The 23,671-nt window shown below is 37.2% G+C and overlaps 1 protein-coding gene and 1 non-coding gene across 2 annotated transcripts in view; one reads left to right on the top strand and one right to left on the bottom strand.

Annotated features, from left to right (window-relative positions):
• ZNF385D (zinc finger protein 385D) overlaps positions 1-23,671 on the top strand; it is a 908,018-nt gene that overhangs the window by 346,108 nt on the left and 538,239 nt on the right. The window lies entirely within an intron of this gene.
• Positions 13,535-13,641, bottom strand: LOC123394586. Its single transcript, XR_006609345.1, has one exon. It is a non-coding gene; the product is annotated as a U6 spliceosomal RNA (small nuclear RNA).

Raw genomic sequence — 23,671 nt, 5'->3', positions numbered from 1 at the left:
CATGCTTACCCGTCATTGGATAATTCCCCCTGGTTGGAGAACTCCTGGCTTAGGTTGCTATGTGCATGCAGCCAATCTTACCCATCATTGACTACCGATCTAGCTCTGCCAGCCAGATTTGGGGAAATGTACCAGCTTCCAGTGCCATGCAAGCTTGTACTAGCGCCAACTGTTGCCTACATTATTGTTTACGTAATGATGCAAAACGGCGGAACATAAGGATTTACAACAGATACCCAATCCGGTAATGGAGCTATGTCAATCTTATCTGCTTAACTCTTTCGAAAGATTAGCAGCTATAGAAAGGTCATTATAGGCCACGGAGGTTATGCGAAGTCCAGAAAGTGATTGGATGCATCCGGTCATCAATAGTTTCTGGAGAATGTCCATTTGTTACAGATGTGGTGAGAGCTACAGCCGCTGCAGTTGCTGCAGCTGCAGAGGCTGCTACAGCCGCAATAATGGCTGCAGTGATCCCAAAGTCTCTTTTATGTCTTGAGAGCAATACAGGCGAATTGTTAGGATTTACAGAAACGGGCATGGGAATGAAAGTAGGTATACAGGAGGGAGGATGGCAGACTCATTCATCAGTGGCATGGGAAATGGCCAGGCTTTCACTATTGCCCATTAGTGCATCTGTTGAAGGGATGCTGGTGTCTCCAGGATCGCTATCAGGCCGAGCATCAGGACGGGGTGGGCCATGTTGATCGATTCTTCTAATCAGTCGCTCCGGGATCCAGATAGGCACTTGGGCATCCTGTGGAAAAAGACAAACAGAACCTCGGTGCCATCTTAGGACCCGGTCAGGGCCTCTCCATTGGCCCGTGAGTATATCCTTCCACTTTGCCGGGGCTAGAGTGCGTTTGGTAACCGCCGCATGCCTGTCTGCTGCAGATGTACCATTATGGTCCAAGGACAAAAAATTTAAAATGTAAAGGGTGAGAGATGTAAGATCACGGGGTGACTTGTAGTCATCCCCTATTTCCCCTTTTCTTATTTTTTGTAAGCATCGTTTGAAGGTGCCATTGGCGCGTTCAATTATTCCTTGACCTTGTAGATTGTAAGGTATACCTGTAGTATGGACTATACCAAATTGACTTAGGAATTGATGGATAGATTTTGATGTATATGCAGGTCCATTATCTGTCTTTATTTGTTTTGGGATACCCCAATCTGCGAAGCATCGTAGGCAGTGTGTGATGACTTGTTTTGAGTTCTACCCCGTGAGGGGAATAGCCATTATGATATCCGAATAAGTGTCCACTGATATATGTATGTACTTTTGTTGCCTGAATTCAGGTACATGTGTGACATCCATTTGCCATAGGTGATTAGCTTGAAGGCCTTTGGGATTTACCCCTAAGGAAGGCTGAGGGAGTAATGTGGCACAATTCCCACAGGTCCTTATTATATCTCTTGCCTGTTCTTTGGTGATATGGAATCTATATCTTAAGGTATTAGAATTCACATGCCATTTGCTATGGAACAGCTTCGCCTGTTCTAAGGTAGGGCAAATAAGTTGGAAACGACTATTGTGGTCTGCTAGAGCATTGCCCTCGGATAATGGTCCTGGTAGGCTCATATGGGCTCTGATGTGATCTATAAAAAATGGTGCAGTGCGCAGTTGCACAACCTCTTGTAGTTGCCTTAAGATCCATGGGATAGGTGAATCACTTAAGGAGAGGATGGCTGTTTCAATATTTTTTGTTGCATTTACCACATATTGACTATCAGAAATAATATTTAGGGGAGTGTCTGAAAATCTTTGGAGCACTAGGAACACTACTAGTAGCTCTACTTGTTGAGCCGACCTGGCAGGAACTATGACTGGGTTCATGATTCCATTTATGATATAAGCTCCTGTGCCCTCTTTACTTCCATCTGTAAAGACAGTAGAGGCTTCTTTAAGTGGTGTCGATCTACTAATTTTTGGTAGTATGAATTCAATACCCTTTGTGAATTCTATAAGTGGGTGTGAAGGATAATGATTATCAAATTCTATTGAGTAAGAGGTGGTCAGTATTGCCCAATCATCTAGGGTAGCACATAGTAGGCAAATCTGTTCCTTAGTATACGGCACGATGCAATTGTCAGGTATGATTCCAAGAGTAGAAATACAAACAGTGATCAATTTGTTAGCTAGCATGGCTACTGCAACTGGATATGTTGTGATTATCCGAGGAAGAGTGTTTGGGAGGTACAGCCATTGTAAGGGCCCACCTTGCCATAGCACTCCAGTAGGTGAAGAAGGGGATGGAATCACTATGGCTTGGACTATCTGGTTAGGATCACATCTATCTGCTGAAGTCAAGGCAAGCCTGTCCTCCACAATTTTCAAAGCCTATTTAGCCTTCAGAGTAAGGCTCCTAGGAGAGTCTAGACGGGACTTAGACTTAATCACCCTTCAGAATATCAAACAATGGTTGTAATTCTCCTGTAGTTATTTTCAGGTAGGGTCGGATCCAATTTATGTCCCCCAATAACTTTTGGAAATCATTGAGTGTTTGTAATTTGTCAGTTCTAATGAAGGCTTTTGAAGGTTTTACCATGGTATTGTATAGTTTCATGCCTAAATAGTCTTTGATGTTGGAAGCCTGTATCTTTTCGGGGGCTATAATTAACCCACATGAATTTAGCTCCTTTTGTAACATTACTAAGGCTTCCGAAACTGTAGTAGAGTCAGATCCACACAACAATATGTCATCCATGTAATGGTAACACATTAAATCAGGGTAAGTCTCTCTAATAGGCTGTATGGCTTTAGAAACATATAATTGACACATAGTGGGGCTATTAGCCATGCCCTGAGGGAGGACAGTCCACTCATATCTTTGGTTAGGCTCTGCATGATTAATAGAAGGTAGGGTAAAGGCAAATTTAATTGTATCCTCAGGATGCAGAGGGATAGAGAAAAAGCAATCTTTTATGTCAACCACTATTGATGGCCAGTTTCTCGGTAGGGCGGTTATCATGGGTAATCCCAGCTGTATTGGTCCCATGTTCTGCATTTGCCTATTAATTTCTCTAAGATCATGTAAAAGTCTCCAATTACCAGATTTCTTTTTAATAACAAAGATAGGTATATTCCAAGGTGAGGTAGAAGGTTTCATATGGCCCGCCTCTAACTGTTCCTGTACCAGGGGTTTAGCAGCTGATAGTTTTTCGTTAGTAAGGGGCCACTGAGGCACCCAGCAGGGCGTATCTGTCTTCCACGTTATTTTCATTGCCTCAGTGGCCCTTACCGAAAACCCAGGCCTTGCCCCTTATATTCTGAGGTGAAAGGGATGGTGTCTATTTTACCTTGCTCCTGTTTCCCTAACCCTTTTCCTGGTATGTATCCCATTTTTTGCATCATAGCTATTGATCGGGGGCTGTATATAGTTTCAGTTGTCAGGCGGACGCTCATCTGTTCCAAAACATCTTGTCCCCAGTGGGAAATAGGAATATTGCAGACATAGGGCTGAAAAGTTCCCCTATGGCCTTCATCATCCTCCCACTCAAGGGTAGCTGCGCTTTGATCAGGACTTTGAGCGATTCCTAAACCCCTGAGTGTTTGTTTTGCTTGTGTTAGGGGCCATCTCGGAGGCCACTCTTGTTGGCTGATGATGCTCTTATCGGCGCCCGTATCCAGTAACCCTAAAAATTTTCTTCCTTGCACCTTGAGGGTAATTATGGGCCTATCAGTCATATCCAGGGTCAGGCATGTTAGGTCAACTCCCATAGACCCCAAACCTCTCGTACCTTTTTCTTTTCCTTTACTGGGAAAGGCTTCATGATGGCTAGGGAGTATGAGAAGTTGAGCTATCTGATCTCCTGGGCTAATTGCAGTAACTCCCCTTGGTGAAGACACCAGTATCTTGATCTCTCCCTCATAATCTGAATCTATTACCCCAGGGTGAACTATCAGACCTTTGAAATAAGTGGAGCTTCGGCCAAGTAATAAACCTACAGTACCATGAGGGGGGCCCCCTCTTAGATCTGAGGCCAATGCTTGAATGCCCATCTCCGGAGTTAGGACCATTCGGGCGGCTGCTCTGATATCGAGCCTTGCTGATCTAGAGGTTGCGCGCCTGTCTCCGAGGGAGGATACCATGTCCTGGGCATTTGCGTTAGTGCCCCATAAATTTGTGTTGGGCCCCGGGGCGCGGGGCCCTGCTTCCCGTTTTTTGAGTAATTGGATTGAATCCAGTTATTCGGCGGCAGGGGATTTCCTTGAATATCTTTCTGGGACCTACATTCATTAGCCCAATGATTCCCTTTACGGCAACGAGGGCACAACCCAGGTGCAGGCTTGACTGGTCTAGGAGGTTCTTTACCCTTTGGACAATCCCTCTTAAGATGACCGTCCCTTCCCCAAAGGAAACAAGCCTTGGAAGAACTCCTGGTTCCTCCATTGAAACTTCTTATCCCTTGGGCTACTGCTGCTGCCACAACTTGGCCCTGAACAACTGTATCAGTGATGTCTCAATACACTTTGATATATGTAATCAGGTCCTTAGACTTCAAAGGGCGGATAGCCTCTTTACACCATTTATTTGCTTGTTCATAGGCTAATTGTTTAACAAGGGGCATTGCGTGGTCCACATCCCCAAATATGCACCTTGCTACTTGGAGCAGATGATCTACAAAGTCAGCATAGGGTTCATTAGGCCCCTGCAACACCTTGTAAAGTTGTCCCTGCAAATCGCCAGAACCCTGTATGGTCTTCTAAGCCCTAGTGGCTGCAGCTGCTATCTGTACATACACCCCTGGGGGGTACCCAATCTGATTGTTTTGTCCCACAAATTGACCTCCTCCCATGAGCATGTCAATATTCCAGTGGGGATTCCCTGACGCGGCGTTATGCCGGGCAGTTTCTGAGCTACACTCTTGCCAAGCAGTTTTCCATATCAAGTATTGTCCACCAGACAGAGTTGCTTTTGCCATGTTACCCCAATCGTCTGGGGTAAGGTTCATGCTACCGACTGCTTCCAAAAGTGAAAGTGTATAAGCAGCCTGTGTCCCATAAGTAGTGACTGCTTCCTTAAACTGTTTAATAAGTTTGAAGTCTAGTGGTTGATGAAACCTCTGTTGATTTTGATCTTCTAACACTGGGTATGCAAGAGGGGAGGGTTTAGTAAAGTCCGTAATGTCCCTCCATCCTGCATTTCTACATTCTGGACAACCACATGCCCCTCGGGAGCATGAAGTGTTATATGGTGGCGGCCATTTTGCAGGTGGCGCTATAGGCCTACATTCAGGGGTAGGAATTCTTGACCTTCTGACAGAAGGCGCTAGGGAGTCATATTTTTTCTCGGCTTCTTTGTATGTCTTTCCCTTTAAAGGTTCGTTAGGGACTTCCTCTTTTAATTTTAAGTGTGTCATGGCTTCCCCAAGTTCATCTTCAGAGGAGCTCTCCTCTGAATTTTCTCCCCCTCTGCTAGATCCTGCCTTAGAGGCTTCTCTGACCTGCTCCTCGATAACATTTTTAACTGTTTTATGGTTAGAGTCCAGCGGAGTGCCGTTAGCCTTAAGCACCTCCGTCAGTAATCCTCCCATCTTAGTAAACTTTGATCCCATTATTTCTTGTCCTATGCCTAGGAACCCTTTTACTTCTCGTCCTATACTTAGGAACTTTCTCACTTCTCGTCCTATACTTAGGAACTTTCTTATCTGAAATTTTGTGCACACTTACCGGATCGTTGCGTTCACTGAGAACTCCTCGGTGTAGGTTTCGGGTTTCCTGGGTTTCGGCACCACTTGTCGCTCTCGCCAGCAAGAATGACCAGGAGACCTCAGCGAAGCAAGCTTTATTTCTGCATAGCTGTTGGGATTCCTCTCTCCCCCGCCCGTGCATGTCTATATATACCAAGGTTGCACAACCAATCACTTGCAGCCACATAGATACAAAATCCTAAGTTCCGCCTACTGGCTCGCATCCAGCCGCCATCTTAATGGCGTGTTTACTTTCGGGCACCGAAAAAGTCGTGCGGCGCCTGGGACACCCCCCCCCCCCCGCGGGCCCAGCCGGAGCAGCTCCGCACCATCGCCACCCGGCAGCGGTGACCGCTTGAGGCAGCGGTGGCCGAGGCAACGAGCGGGCATGGCAGAGCCCAGAAGCATTACCGCGCATGCGCTACAAGCTGCTCGGGCACGGACAGAGAGGGAGGAAGACGAAAGTTGCTCTCTACTCAGGTCTTTTTTAAAAGATGTTTAATTTGTTCTGCTAAATACAAGGTGTATTGTAGCAGCATAACTATTGTCTTGAGACTTAGAGTTTTGGCTTAACAACTTTACCAAAAGTGTAGTCTTAGATAAATTACCATGTAACTATGTTTTTGGTAATTCTCTTCTTAAAAATGGGATAATAATAATTTTCTATCTTCTTCAAGGGATTGTTGTAAATAGTAAATGTTGTATAAATTACAGATTGCATTATTAAATCATTAGATTATTTACACCATACTTATTAGTGCAAAACATTTCCTAACTTACTATTACTTGAATTCCAGAATGTTCCTCTGATCATCCATAAGATTATTTTATGCACTAAAATTTAAAAGTTCCTTAGGAATATCAAATTTTATTATTATGTGTATATCTCTTTTCTATGTTTCCATTAGATCCCATGAAGGTAAGACTTGATCCTTTTTGTTGTAAGCTGAATCTGCTAAGCTTATCACTGTGAAGAAATGAAGTCAAGTAGACAGTAACCCCCTACTGAGTTCATTCTTGGGCAGTTTGCCTCTACTTTAATGATAGATGTATTTGGAAGGAGAGGATTATGCTCTAATGAAATATAGACAGGAGTTTTTTTCTAAGCATAAGTATACAATATTTCAGTATTTTTAGATGCTTTAAAATAACTATCTACTCGGTGCTGCCTGGGTGGCTCAGTTGGTTGAGCCTCTGACTCTTGGTTTTGGCTCAGGTCATGATCTCAGGGATGTGAGATTGAGCTCTGTGTCTGGCTCGGTGCTTTACCCTGAGTCAGTTTGGGATTTTTCTCTTTTCCTCTCCCTCTGCCCCTCCCCCACTCAAATAAAATAAGTAAATAAAATATTTTTAAAAAGTTACCATCTAGCCATGATTTGAATTTTTTTCCATAAAAGCTTTCTTATTGGGGACTTTTTGTTTACATATATTTATTTTAGAAACCATAACCACAGTGGAATTTATCCATAATTTAGGAAAGTTATGTGCAAAAATACATCAAGCTCTAAGTAATTATTTATTATGCTTCTGGGAACAATTTAGGGATGATTCATTAACAAAACTTGTAGGAATTCACATATCATGTCTTCAATGAGTTATTTTAATAATGAAACATTTTCAATTATGATCAGTTGATATATTCTTTCCAGGATTATACCATGTATATTTAGCTCTGAATAAATGGTATTTTCACTGGAGTTTGGGGAATGGGTAGAAGAAAGGCTGAAAAGAAAAAAGGAATTCAGATAACATTTATTGAAATAGATCACCTTATATCATTTCCCAGTTCAAAATAAAAACCCAAACAAAATCTATTAAAATAATTATTGACACAATACAGCAGAAATTGTTTAATTTTTATGAAGATATAGTGATACACATGGAAAGAAATACAGCTGGTTTTCTTCTGCCTTTGGGGTGACATTTGGCCCCGAAATGTTTTTGCAGTGTTGGGCCCATGGGTGTCTAGTGTGCAACTAGTTAGAGAGTCTTAGATTCTGGATTTCTAGGCTTAAAATGTAGTTATCCAACTGCATCACACTGGGCTCCCAGTCTGCACACTGGACAGGACGCGGATTTGAGCCTACACAGAGCAAACTCAATGTGTGTTTGTCCCCTCAACAAATTCAAGGGCTGGCTTAAAGGTGAACTGGGATTGGGAGTAAATTGCTTTTGGAGAGTGTTTCTTTCTTTGCCAAGGCAGAAAGGATGTTGTTGATGAATTCTGTTTCTAGAACTCTTGTGAATTTTCTCTGCCACAAAGTTAATTTCCTAAATATTTTGATCTTGGGACATAGACTATTAAGGTATTTATGGCAACAACTGCTAAAATGGTTCCTGATCTTTCCACCTTTTATTATTGTGTCTTCAGTGTACACCTGCTTTTTCACATAAGCTGCTTTTTAAAGAAAGTAACATATTTCCTCCATATTTTATTAATTATAATCTTCTGGTCTTGAAATACCTCATAGGCTTTTTGTTTGTTTGTTTTGTTATTGTTGTATTTTCCCTACAATAAATTACTAAGGGCAAAGATAGTAAGGTGGATGATGAGCCTAATTGTAGGACTTCCCTTTAAAAGGGACTATGTTAATTTGATTTCTTCCTTTTCCTTTATGCCTTTTTATCCTCTAGTCTATTGCTTGTATTTCTATTCTTATTTCTACTTCTGTTCCTTTATCTTTTTTTTTTTTTTTGCTTTGTAGTACTTTAGTAATACATTATTTATAAAACTATGGATTCAATATGATAAAAAACTGTCTGCTCATAACCAGATTTAGGAAGTAAAACATGTCAGTGCAGTTGATGACCCCTGAATACCACTTTAAAATGGATCTGTCTCTCCTTTAACTTTAATTTAATTAACTACCACCTACATTTTGAAATTTAAAAATTCTGTATTTTAGGGACACCTTTCTGACTTAGTCAATGGAACATGTGACTTGATTTTGAGGTTGTAAGTTAGATCCCCACATTGGGCATAGAAAGTAATTCAAAACTTAATTATTTTTTTTAATTCTGTATTTTAGTATTTGCATATCTTAAACATACAAAAATTTGTATATTTGACATAACCTTCTGCAACTTAATTTCTCGTTGAATTTATTTTTTCAAGATTAATTTATATTGTATAATGCTCTGTAGTAGGAATATACCACCATTTATTTATTCTATTATTGAGGGATATGGATATTATTTATAGTTTTCCCTATTCTAAATATTACTTGAATCAACATTTTTGCATACACTTTAGTGGACTGCTCACTCGCGGATAGTATTACTGGGGATTGCTTGTTTTAGGATATATTGTGGTTTAAATGAACTAGATAAATTGTTCTCCAAAGTAGTTTGCTACTTTAGTCTCCTGTTATCAGTACATGAGAATTCCATTCCTCCACATCTTTCCTAATAGTAGGATCTGTACAACTCTGTAACATTTCTATTTATTTCTGTTATTTGTCTCTTTAAATTTCTTTTTTCCCTGTCTCTTTTGCTTTATTACATGTTTTAATTCTGTCTTCCTGTTAGGCATGACTCAGTCATTTTCAGGCATTCTTATTTTCGAATATTAGTTTAAATGTACAGTTTTATTATACACAATGATTTAACTAATTACTACTTGCCTTGTTTCACAGTAGTTTTGTAATTGTTTAAGCATTTTCTGATTGTAATTCTTATTACTCAAGTGTGTGTAAAAATTTTCTCACGCCTTTTCCTTGTGTTTTGTTTTTACTTTTCAACTTGATTGCATTGTAGAAAGAAAAACCAAGCCTGTATGAAAGTGATTATGGCTGTTGAGCTTTGCCTTATATTCTAGAAAGTATTTTTCTCAAATGCAGGCTGATAAAAGTAATCTCCCTATGCTTCTAAGTGCTATTTTTCTAGTCTATCTTGTTTTGAAAGTATAGCAGTTTAAAGGTCTAAATTTTATGAGGGGACTCAGTTTCAAGGTTCATCTAATAAATGTTTTTTAAAGATAAATAGTAACAGGTCAACTATATAAAAGTTAAAAAATATAATTGGACCTTACCTCTCACCAAACACCAGAATAAAGTCTAAATGCATGAAAAATCCAAATGTAGAGAGACAAACTAAACAAGGACTAAAAGAAGATTAAAGGACTATATTTACAGGATTATAAAGTTCCTTTATAATTGGCATGTGGGAAAACCTAAACAAAACTCAAAATTCTTATATAATAAGGAAAAAAACTAATAAATTTGACCATATAAAATTATAAAGAGTCCATAAACAAAAAATAAAATAAATGAGAAGCTAGTAAAAAATATTACATACTATGTATATAATATATATAAGATAGATATATCACACTGCTATATATATAAAATTACTGTAAAGTCAGTAAATAAGTCAAGAAAATACATGGACAGTTAAAATTAAGTATATCTAAATGGCCTTTATACAAATGATGGATATTAAGTTTTACTCATAAATTTAAAAATATAAACTATCTGGGCACCTGGATGGCTCAGTGGGTTAAAGCCTCTACCTTTGGCTCAGGTCATGATCCCAGGGTCCTGGGATCAAGCCCCGCTTCAGGCTCTCTGCTCAGCGGGGAGCCTCCTTCCCCCTCTCTCTGACTGCCTCTCTGCCTACTTGTGATCTCTGTCAAATAAGTAAATAAATAAAATCTAAAAATATATATATATATATATATAACTAAAAGAACACTAAACTATTATTTCTCTTATATTGGCAAGAATTCAAAAGCCAGGAAGTACACTCCATTGATGAAATTGTGAAGAAGTATTCTCATACATTGCTGATAGGTATACACAACATCTTTGGGGAAGAATTTGTAAAGTTTATGAAAAATAGATGTATTTCCCATTGAGCCTGCAGTGAATTCTATTTATAGCTATATACACTAAGGATAAAACTCCATACATACCAAACAACTTATACACAGATGATTCATGCAGTGTTATTTGTGATAGCAAGATTTTGGAAACAACCTAAATAAATGCCCATAAAAGCCTGATTTGACTAAACTATGGTAGACCATTAAAAGACCATTATTCAGATGTTAAAAAGAATGAGGATGACCTCCAGGAAATTTTTTGGAATGATTTCCAGAATATATTGTTGGATGAAAAAAAATCAGGATGTGGTAGAGCATTTCTTATTTTGCATAAAGAAACATGGAAAGATGAACAGAAAAACCGAGGATAATGGTTCTGTTCCTTAATAGGAGTGGGTGAAGCCAGCATAGAAATGTGTGGATGAGACTGAAAACTCCTCTGTGTGTCTTTTCAAATAATTTTTCTTAAACCACATAAACAATTTACCTTTTCAAGAATATTAATAAATGAGGATTTTATAAGAAACAAAAAACGAAGTTGAGTCTAACTCTTTGTCAAGCTGACACCATGAGCATCTTCCCATTAGACAAGACCCATGGTTCATCGTCTTTCGGGCAGACCTGTGGAAACCCAGGCCCCTGTCTATACCATCTGTATGCCAGCTTCTCATGTTTTTTACTTACCACACTTTTCTTCCTCTTTCTTTTCATCTTTGGTTTTGGTATTACTACCTTACAAGCTCATTTTTTTTTTAATTTCAAAGGATTTTTTAAAAATATTTATTCATTTCTTTGTTTTTACAAAAGTTTTTCACAAATCTAACTTGTACTTAGAAAAATAAAAGGTTTTTTTTTTTTTAAAGATTTTATTTATTTATTTGACAGAGAGAGAGAGATAGCACAAGTAGACAGAGAAGCAGGCAGAGAGAGGAGGAAGCAAGCTCTCTGCTGAGCGGAGAGCCCGATGCGGGTCTCGATGCCAGGATCCTGAGACCGTGACCTGAGCTGAAGGAAGAGGCTTAACCCACTGAGCCACCCAGGCGCCCAAAGGTGTTCTTTCTTGATGTCTCCTCTATTCCCATTTCTTTCCTTTCTTCCCACTTTTCTCTCCATTCTACAATTGACTTTTTAATCTTAGAGCTACTTTGTTTCATGTTTTTTTTTTTTTTTTTTTTTAAGATTTTATTTATTAATTTGACAGAGAGAAATCACAAGTAGACAGAGAGGCAGCCAGAGAGAGAGAGAGAGGGAAGCAGGCTCTCTGCCGAGCAGAGAGCCCGATGCGGGACTCGATCCCAGGACTCTGAGATCATGACCCGAGCCGAAGGCAGCGGCTTAACCCACTGAGCCACCCAGGCGCCCCTGTTTCATGTTTTTTACCTATGGTCCAGCTTCGTGACTCAGGGCTAGCCCTGTTCTCCATTTGTTACTATGGTCAAAAGAGATAATTATCCAAAGTCATTGTTATGTAATCATTAAAGATGACCTAAAAAGTTGCCTCTGAAAACACCTGTGTTTTCCTAAGCTTATAAATTTGAAATATTATGTTGCAAACATTTCTAATTGCATAAGCATTTCGTTAAGTAAAACACATAAATACAACCCAGATTATCTTGAGACTGAAAACCCTAAAATGATTTGCAGTTGACTTTTTTGTAATGAATATCCACAAGGATGATATTTTGTCTTCTAAAGATGTACCAGTTCATTTTCTTTCTCTTCTTTTCTGAAGAATTAAGACTGGTGTGAATTTATCTAAATGTTTTCATTTTGCTTCTTCTTAAAAAAAAAAAAAAAAAAGTGCATCTGATGAGTAAAGAATGATCCAAACCCAAATTATCATGTGGCCTTAAAGCCAGAAGGTGTTTCTCTTAGGCTGTATTAAATACATAAAATTGCTATTCTTTCCCTTTACTTTATAGTCAAAGCCCAAAAAGACACATTCAAGAATGGAAAAAAGCTTTTAAAACTTAAAACACCTGTGAATAGTCAGTCATTAGAGATAGAGATAAATCTCAATATGATGGTTATATATTTCTGTTTCTGCTTTTAACTACTCTAACACTTATTCCTATTCCTACTAGTGTCTGTTCAAACAAAGGAAAGGGCATTTTTAATAAAACAGTGGCATTTTGAAAATTCACATTTAGTATTCTAAAAATTGTCTAATGGGCTCTCCTTCTTTATATTAAATTTTCAGAAGGGGGCTCATAGAGGACCATTCCCTAGGTGGGGGGGGATGTGGAATATTTAATTGCAATTGCTTATACTTACATTATATGACAATAATCTATCATTTTCAAAGATTAAGCAATTAGTTTAATGAGTGGGCATTCACTGACACATATATTTCTCAAGAAAGTTTTAAACTTTTATTAGCATAGCTTTGTATCTCTTTTAAGCTATGATTATTGTTAATTCAAAGATTTTATTTAAATGTGACTATTCCTGCAAAAAAAATAGTCTAAAAAGTAGTGGGTGGGGAGAGAGAAACATGTGACTCTGGCAGTCAAAAGAATAAAAAAAGGAAAAGAATATGATGTTCTTGGCAACATGTTGTAAAATTTAAGACAATAAAATATTACTAACATCTTTGGACTTCTTATAGTCACTCAGATCAATGATATATGACTGTTTTAGATAACTATTTCATTTCCATACTTGTCCATTTAGTTTCCTGGTGTACAAGCTTGCCTATAAATTCATACTTATTTCTCTTTGTTTTATTGAAATATATTCAACATGAGCATTCTGTATGTTTAAGTTGTAGAGTAAAATGACTTGAATTACATCTATTATTAAATGATTAGCACATAGGGTTTAGTTAATATCCATGAACTTATATAGATACAAAAGAATTGAAAAATTTTTTTCTCTGTGATAATGAATTTTTATTTCATCATTAATTTCTTTCTCAGCTTTTCTCTCAGGTGATCAGAATTTTGTTTAAGTTTTCAAGGAAATGGCAAATTGTATTGTAAGATAGAAACACATTAATATAGAAGTTCTTAATTTTTTTTAAATATTAAATTCTTCATGAATTTGTGTGTCATCCTTGTGTAGGGGCCATACTAATCTTCTCTGTATCTTTCCAGTCTTACTATATGTGCTGCTGAAGTAAGCATTAATGTATTTCTGAATTTGGAGTCTGCGTATAGACTCCAGTAATTTTTTTGTTTGTTCGTTTATGTTGTTGCTCTTGTTTGGTGTGGGGGTGTTGTGCACCTGTGTGATTAGAAATTTTAAAAAATCATGTCCTTATTTTTAGTTATATTTATTTATATTTCCTCTAGAGGAAATATAACATTTCTTTCCATTACAAATATAGATGACAAACCTTATTACTATTGGCAACTCCTGTGATTTTGTCACCAAGAGACATAATAGAAATCTGTTGTTGTTGCAGTTAACCTGACTTATTTATACTTATGACCACCTTGAAATAACAATCGTCTTTAAACCTGCCAAGAAATCTGTTATTTAATGTGTTAATAAGAAAGAACATATATTGGGACTCCTAGGTGGCTCAGTGGGTTCAACGTCTGCCTTTGGGTCAGGTCATTATTTTGGGGTCCTGGGATCAAAACCCAAGTCCAGCTCCCTGCTCAGCAGGGAGTCTGCTTCCCCCTCTGCCTACCCCATCTCTTGCTTGTGCTCTTTCTCTCTGTGTCATATAAATAAAATTGTTAAAAAAAAAGAAAAACCACATAGGAGCATATCACATTTTTTAAAATAATTTGATAACAGCATTTTAATATAATTGGTTTGTTTTATAGTTATTTGTACTTTAATATTTTATTTTAGGTGTTTAAAACCATAATTACACATGCATAGACTTGAACAGACTGCCAAAGGACTCCATTGCATGCCCTCTTACTTGTACATTCTGAAGAGTTCTTGCACTAATTTATACAATTATATAACAGCAGAAAGTTTATTTTGCAATGTATGCTCCTTAAAAAAGGATTTCTTTTGCAGTATGTACCCCTTGACAAAAAATTTATTTTGTGATATAGAACCCTTGAAAAAGAATGACGTAGACTCAGTTGCCTGGGTTCCCCAAGTTTAGTTTTTAAAAGGCCTTGCCATACCTCTAAGTCCTATCTGCTATTTACAAACATACTCATTCTGGGTTTCATTTTAGCAATATAGATGTCCAGCCATACACATTAGTCAGGCTCAATGAGTTATAGGATTTCCCCTGTAGTATTGTTGCTGTTTTTAATCAATACAAAGCCAAAGGCATTACATTGCATTAAAATGGTACAGAGCAAAGATATTTTCTGAAAGTTTCACTGACAATTTCTATGAAGTTCACTTGATATCTTAACTATTGTTGCATCCATCTAAAAAGACACTTAAAACAAGGCAAAGTTGTTTTTTCTTCTTCCTACAATATCTAAACTTCACAAAAACAGGTTGTACTACAGTCTAAGCACATGAAATGAGAATATTTAACATTGCTAGTTTGGGGGCACCTGAATGGCTCAGTTGGTTAAGCAGCTGCTTTCAGCTCAGGTCATGATCCCAGGATCCTGGGATAGAGCCTCTCATTGGACTCCCTGCTCAGCAGAGAGCTGCTTCTCCCTCTCCTTCTGCCTCTGCTTTGTCTACTTGTGCTCCCTCTGTATCTCTCTGTCAAATAAATAAATAAAAATCTTAAAAAAAAAAAAAAAGCACCACACACACACATTGCTAGTTTGATTTCAATACTTTGTGAGTATGGATCTTCAAAACGAGGAGAAGTAATTGGATATCACCAACATCCTTGGACTGCCTTTTTTCTATCAGTACATTAATTAAATTCCTTTTTTTAAAAGATACATTTATTTGTTTGTATTACTATTTTATTTTTTATTATATTATATTAGTCACCAAACTTCATTAGCTTTTGATGTAGCTCTTGATTGTTTGCATATAACACCCAGTGCTCCATGCAATATGCACCGTCCTTAGTACCTATCACCACCCTAACCCATCCCCCACCCCTCCCCTCTGAAACTCTTAGTTTGTTTCTCAGAGTTCATAGTCTCTCATGGTTTGACTTCCCCTCTGATGTTCCTACCTTCATTTTTCCCTTTCTTCTCCTAATGTCCTCCATGCTATTCCTTATGTTCCACATACAAGTGAAACCATATGATAATTGTCTTTCTGTGCTTGACTTATTTCACTTAGTATAATCTCTTGGAGTTCAGTCCATGTTGATGCCAAAGTTGGGTATTCATCCTTTCTGATGGTTGAATAACATTCCATTATATATATGAACCACCTCTTTATACATTCATCTGTTGAAGGGCATCTCAGCTCCTTCCACATGAGAAAGAGAGCACAAGCAGGGGGAGAGGTAGAAGGATAGAGAGAAGCAGACTCCCCACTGAGCTGGGAGCCTGACATGGGGCTCGATCCAAGGACCTGGAGATCATGGCCTGAGCCAAAGGCAGATGCTTAACCATCTGAGCCACCCAGATGTCCCCACATTAAATTCTTTAACTTCATTATATTATTGGAAAACAGAAACACAATCTATGGAGTCACTATGACCAATATTCAAATATGGCTCTGCCATTAAAGAAATTATTAACTAGTATATCTCACAGTGTTCTTGTTTATTAAATGAAAATCATAGCAGGTAACACACATGACTGTTTAAAAATTAAATGAAATTATATGTTTATGTACTGTTTATCTGTAAATGTGTATATACAAACACACACACATAGTGTTCTGCAGAGTCTGGCATATAGTAAGTGTACATAAGAAGTGCAGGATGGAGAGCAGAAATTGCTATGATTTCTAGGTCATTAACTCCAATGAATCAGCAAGGTTGACCGACCTTTTCACAGGACAAGTTCTTTTAGAACAGGTAATTTCACTACATGTTTTTATTGAGTTTTCATACTGTCCCATAGCATTTAATCAAATACATTATTGATTGATGAGTAAATGCATAATTCAAGGAAATAATGAACATTTAATTGAAACTCAGAATCATTGTGCTTTTGTGACAAGTGCTAATTAAATTTGCTGAAGAAATTTTTACTCTCTGTTAGGTCCTGGAAATCTAATAAGTCATAAGATCATGTGTTCTTCAGCAGCTCATAATCTGGAAGAGGCAAGAGAGAATTAAATCATAATTTCACTATAAGGAATAAATGATAGCATAAAGCATGTGCATAGGTCAGAGAATGGAACAAACTTTGTTTATAAAGATAATGCGAAAATTTCCCAGTGCTCCATGCAATACGCACCGTCATTAATACCTATCACCACCCTAACCCATCCCCCACCCCTCCCCTCTGAAACCCTTAGTTTGTTTCTCAGAGTTCATAGTCTCTCATGGTTTGTCTTCCCCTCTGATGTTCCTGCCTTCATTTTCCCCTTTCTTCTCCTAAAGTCCTCCATGCTATTCCTTATGTTCCACATACAAGTGAAACAATATGATAATTGTCTTTCTGTGCTTGACTTATTTCACTTTGTATAACCTCCTGGAGTATGACAATACCTTGGGACTTGGAGTTTTAGGAAATTCTGTGAAAGGAAAAACAAAGATAAATGCAAGGAGAAGAATGAAGGGTAAAGATAGATAGGAGTGAATGCTGAAGTATTGTTCACGTGTCTTGTTTCAATAAATGGTACTTTTCTCTCCAAGGACCCAATGGAAATAAAAATACAAATTAAGGGGCGCCTGGGTGGCTCAGTGGATTAAAGCCTCTGCCTTCGGCTCAAGTCATGATCCCAGGGTCCTGGGATCGAGCCCCGCATTGGGCTCTCTGTTTGGCGGGGAGCCTGCTTCCTCCTCTCTCGATCTGCCTGCCTCTCTACCTGCTTGTGATCTCTGTCTGTAAAATAAATAAATAAAATCTTTAAAAAAATACAAATTAAATCAATAGGAGACTTAAAAATCTAACTCATTGATAAGAAACTTTTAGAAAAAGATGTATTTCTAACATTCAGGATTGGCAAGGATACAGTGAAATGAGCAAGCTCTAAAATTATGGAAGGGAGAATAAATTGCTATCACATTGTTGGTGGAACAATTTGACAATTTATATTTAGGGTTTTATAAATGTTCACATTCTTTAGCCTTGTGACTCCACTTCTTAGAATCTATATTAAGAAACTAATCAAATATGTATACAAAACTTACACAGGCAGATTTGTATTACAATTAATATATAATACCTAAAAGACTAGAAACAACCTAAATATTTGACAGGACAGAAAGGGGTAAATAAATAATGGTATAGGCATACACTAGGACACCTTGCAGCCATCCAGGAAACATGTTTATACAGAACATTTAATAATATGGCAATATGCTCATAATATGATAAGGATTGCAATAGAGTATAATAACACACACGTTAGACTCAGAGAGACCTGAATTCTCATCATATCTTCATCCCTGTCTGTATAGCCTGGGAAAACTTGAAGTTAACTGAGCTTCAGCCTCTTCACTTATAAGATGGGTTAAAAAAAAAATAGTACTGGGCACCTGGGTGGCTCAGTGGGTTATGCCTTCACTCAGGTCTTGATCCCAAGGTTGTGGGATCGAGCCCCACTTCGGGCTTTCTGTTCCGTGAGGAGGTTGCTTCTTCCTCCTCTGTCTCTGCCTGCCTCTCTGCCTACTTGCGATCTCTCTCTGTCAAATAAATAAATAAAATCTTTAAAAAAATAATGCTTATTCTTCAAGGTTGCTTTCAGGGTTCACTGGGAAAACATTTAAAGAGTTTATTTAGAGCTTGACATCTAGAAGGAGTAAGGACTGAATAATGATACTATGATGGATGATGATGATATAATTTTAAATGACTGTTTTTCTTTTTTTCATAGAAATCGTTCTTCTACATCCTTCTTTCTGCTCTCAGATGTTATTTGTATGCCTTCTATCGTATTTAACATGAGCTTGTTTGGGTAATGGCCCTACTGTATCCTTATATTTTGCACACACACAAATAGTGAAGGCATCAGATGCCCACACCTATGCTTTCTAGAGACTTTCTGATCTTTGACTATTACTGGACATCTACCTTCTGTAAAATTAGCTATTATGTTATCAAGTAGGCAATATGTATAGCACTGCTGAGTTGGAGTGGAGGTAAGATAATAGCAAATTACAGATAACATACTGACTGTCCGGAATTATGCATTTATATGTAGGCTAACTCATTTAATTTTCATAGCAACCACATGAGGTAGGATTGTCATAATTCTTATTCCACAGATGAGCATACTGGATAGATTGGTTAATTTGTCTGCATTCACACAGATAATTAGTGGATAAGTGGGTTTTAAGCCCATATAATCTGGCCCCAGAATCCATAACTCACTAACATGCTAAACTGCCCTTTTAAAGGGTTGCACTGTATATCCATGTGGACAGACACCATACTAGACTTCTTAGTACTGAAACTGCCTTTACTACCACTGTGATTGGTACAAAGTAACAATTCAATAAATCTTGTCCAGAGCAGGACTGGCCAAAGTGAAGAAGATAGATACTTCAAATTCCAAATGCAGTGTGGTACTCCTGATAATCATTCTGTAGCTGCTTTATACATCCGGGGCTTTCAGGTAAAGTATCTGCTCTTGAGACTATACCATAACACAGTTATGGTATAGTCTTTATACTGGAGCATTCCTCTTTGTGGTAGAAACATTGTTTGCCAGCCATTTGGCTAATCATTTTTAAATGATAGAAATAATCAACCTTTATACTGGAGCATTCCTCTTTGTGGTAGAAACATTGTTTGCCAGCCATTTGGCTAATCATTTTTAAATGATGGAAATAATCAACCTAAAAACAATTGCATGACTTCCAAATTATTTTTTTTTCTTGTTTTAACTGTATGAATACTACAGCCTTTTATCTCCCCCTTCTCCCAATGTTTTCTAACAAAACAAATGTGGTTTTTGTCCCATTTTATATTTAGAAAATTCATGGCATTGTGGTGGCATGTTGTTACAGATCTCAAAGCTAAGAGCATGATTTTGGCTCTTGTTTTCAGTTTGCTTGACTGAATAGTTTATAACTACAATTTCAAAATTCCTTAGAAACATGAAACAGTCTTTGCCAGGAGTACAACTGCTTTCCATCTAAAATGCCAGCATTTCAGTGTGTCTTGCAACATTTTAATTAGCTTGCTTATGGAACCAAATACACTCATAAAACACTGAAGGCAAAAGAAAGTCTCCCTCGCCATAATTACTTTTTGTAAAGGATTTACTTACATTTTCATAATTATTCAAGTGTTTTTGTACAGAGAAGTTTACATTTTAAATGGAAAATTATACCTCCACAAAATCCTCTGCAAATTAGCAGCTTTAATATAAGCATTCTAATTCTCAGTACAGTGCACTGTTGATACTATTGTGGGACCACACACTGGTTGTTTAGAAAGATAAATTTGCTGCAGCAACCTGTTAAATTTGAGTTATTGCCAGAAGATTTGTGTTGTCTTTAATGTAGCATTCTGTTGTCAAAGGAAGTCCAAGCTGTACACATTATTTGCTAATGGTTTAAGAAGCTCAGAATTTCCCCATGTTGTTAGCAATAAGTATTTCAGCTCATAATCTTTCTCTGTTAGAGGATGTAGAGATAGGCTGAGCTCTATAAAAATAAAATTAGAAAAGGAGTCAATAAGATTTCTATACCTACATGTAAGTCAATTTGTAACTTGATATATTATTTCTAGTATCAGTGTGCCATATAGAGTTACTGTGTTTACACTAGGATATCATTTATAGTACATAAATTATAAATTAAGTATAAATATGATCATTAGTAATTGCTTATTTATATAATAGAATAGAGTAGAAATATGCATTAATTCTTAAAATTAATGCTAAGGAATATAAATAAACATAAATGAAAATAGAAATAAATTCTAATTTTATTATCCAGAAAAAGGCACAGTTAACATTACCAGCCCTTAGTAGGAAGTTAGGTAGGTTCATGCTCCAGTAATATATCAAATGGAACATGATTTTTAATTTTAAATTTGTGAAGATTTCCTTGTTGCTTCTGGTTAATCATTGGTATTGACCAAAAGTTTATTAGATAGAATCATGAGAAGAACCATAATTGTTCTTCTGTCAATAGATCCCAAAGATGACAGAGGAATTTTATTAGCAATCACAGAATTTTAGCTCAGGGATTCCTTTTTTTATTTTCAAAGAAAATATACACCCCATGATAGTTATTCTTATATGACACATCCCTACAAACTCTTAGGAAAGGTCATTGAAAAAAACTTTTTAAAATAATAGCAGAATTTTGCATCTGGAGTCAGGGCAAAATATACCAATTTTTATAACTCCCCATTTAAGACTTGTCTTCAGTTAAAGCTGAAAATGAAAAAGATAAGTGAGAAGTGCTAGAAAGGTTACATATAAAGCTTTGCATTAAATGAAGCACACATGTGAAAGCTCTAGAGAGACTAGAAGTAGAAATAAATTCTCAACAGCTCGATATATTCTGTCAGTAGAAACAAGTAAAAGGCAAGGGTTGTGTCAAAAAAAGATAATAAGTTATAGAAAGGCTAATTTTGTGTTACCTGGTTCAGCTGAGGCATCTTAATGGGATTAAAGTGAGGAGAGCACTCCAAGGTAATTACATACTTATAGACTGTGGTTGTGTGTTTGTGTGTTTTAATGGAAAGAGAATGTGTTGTCCTAAGAACAACCAGAGACTCTAAAGTTCAGAAGAAAATGACTTTTGGTACTTATGATTGTGTAAGGTATTTGAAGCATATTTTATCATTTACTCAAATAGTTGTTCCAGGTTTAAAACCCAAATTACCTTTTGCAAGAGAGAATGATCATCATTTGCTAATAATTATCTTTTACATGTCTAAACTGAGAGGTAATCCACAAACAATTAATTTCCAACTTTTGCATCAGAACATTATGCCAGAAAGTTCTGACTATTTTGCCATGTGATTATAATTTAGAAAATGACAAACACATTGAACAATGTGTCCTGAGAGACTGAAGCCCTGTCCAAATCAGAAATGAATCAAGTTGGTAGAAGTCCTGTCCAGTAGGTTGAACCATATGGAATGGCTGATCTACAGCCTACAGAAACAATGATTTCATATGACTCACTCCAATAATGGTGTTTTATGAGTTCTGTGACAGTACTTTTCACTTCAACATGAAAACTTTAGTAGTTATCTATTGCATTGTAACAGCTTACTCCCAAATTTAATGGTTTAAAACAATAAAGATTTATTATGTTGAAGTCTCTGTGAGTCAGGAGTACAGCTCAGTTGCCTGGTTTTAGTTCAAGATCTCTTATGAGATTACAGTCAAAATATTGGCAAGGGCTGAAGTTACCTGAAAGCTTGACTAGGGCTGGTGGATCCATTTCCAAGGTGACTTACATGCTGGCAAGTTAGTATCAGTTGCTGGCAGAAGGCTTACTTTCTTGCCACAGTGGCCTCTCTGTAAGGCTGATTCACTGTCCCCACAGTATCACAGCTAGCTGAACCTAGTGAGAGATCCAGGAGAATGAAAGGGAGTCACAATGCCTTTTGTGACTTGTTTTGGAAGTCAGGCCCCATCATTTCTAACATTTTATTCAGTTAAAGTGAATCCCTAAGTTTAGTCCAAAATCAAGAAGAGAGGAATTACATTCTACCTTTTGAAGAGAGGGCTATCAAAGAATTTATGAACATATTTTTGAACCACCATAACAATAGTAGTTACTCTGCATGTAAATATATGATTGATTCTCATCCAGTATTTTTATTATAACTTTTAAAGATTTTATTTATTTATTCAACAGACAGAAATCACAAGCAGGCAGAGAGACAGGCAGAGAGAGAGTGGGGGAAGCAGGCTGCCTGCTGAGCAGAGAGCCGGATACAGGCCTTGATCCCAGGACCCTGAGACCATGACCTGAGCCAAAGGCAGAGGCTTAACCCACTGAGCCACCCAGGTGCCCCACATCCAGTATTTAATACAAGTTCCTTTGTTCCAGAATTCGATATATATTTTTCAACCCTGGTGCTCTATTTCTCTATTTGTCTCCTCTTCATCTTGAATCTTCCTGCAGGTTTTGCTTTTCTTCCTTCTCTTGCTCAACATATCTGCTAAGGTGGAACATCTAAAAATCGTAGTCGTTTTCAGAGGCCTAAGAAACAATAATTGTTGAACTTTCCCTGAAGAAAGTAAAGGTTTTACTGGACTGGGGAAAGACATTTATTATTTCCCTGTTTATTTTAAACCTCAAAATCACACATTTTGGAAAGAGCTACCCCAAAAGTTTATTATAGGAAAACCTCTTTATTGTTGGCCAGAGTAGTTAAATTGTGGTTATGCTTAGTTACTAGTTAACTGTTAAGTGTTGGGTAAGAAGCTCAATGTCTAGACCTTATTGTTCCTTATCTCAAGATTGTCTCTAAGGTTTTATTTAATAGTTAAGATATTATATGACTATGATTAATAGCGATGTATGGAATTAACTATACATAATAGGATAGTATGGAATTTATTTTTTTCCTCTCTTCTGTTTGGTGCAGTTGTATGGAACAGTGACAAAATATTTCTGGTATTTCTGATTCTTGTATACCTTTGTATACATTTTTTGTGTATCTTTTTTGTAATGTTTGGTCCTAGCCCAGAAAATTTTTCAAGCGAATGAATCATCAATCAAATATCATTTGGTCAAAGTGGAAATTGAAAAAGAAGATGGGCTTCCACTAGAGACAGTCCCAAGTATTTTCCGCTGTTCTCCATCTCATCATGTCCATTGGCAAATTCCTGGAGCTGGGGAAGCTGGGTTGTTGGAAGCTATATCCAACGCAAATAACCTTTTCAAACCTAAAGTTATGATTTTGATATTAACATAAAGCAAATATGTTTTGTTTTGTTTTTTCATACATTTTACATTCTTCTAGGTTTTTTTTTTTTTTTTTTTTTTTTTTTGGTTTGCTTGTTATGTTTTTGTTTTTTTACAGAATTGAACTCAGTTGTGTAGGAAACATTTGTGGTAACACTGAACTTGTTAAGGTAGCTTTTGCATGCCATCTTGCCTCACTCCCCAGGAAGACTTTTTAAAGTGTTAATTTGCCAATTTGTGATTTTCTTCCTGATTACATTTGCGGGGAGCCATCTAGAGACATAATTAGTAGGAATGCCTTGTACTCTCAA

The sequence above is a fragment of the Mustela putorius genome, unplaced genomic scaffold (genome assembly GCF_011764305.1).
Source record: "Mustela putorius furo isolate JIRA1106 unplaced genomic scaffold, ASM1176430v1.1 tig00003834_pilon_pilon_pilon, whole genome shotgun sequence".
NCBI classification, from domain to species: Eukaryota; Metazoa; Chordata; class Mammalia; order Carnivora; family Mustelidae; genus Mustela; species Mustela putorius.
The sequence above is the reverse complement of the archived record's forward strand: the minus strand, read 5'-3'. Positions and strand labels throughout refer to the sequence as shown.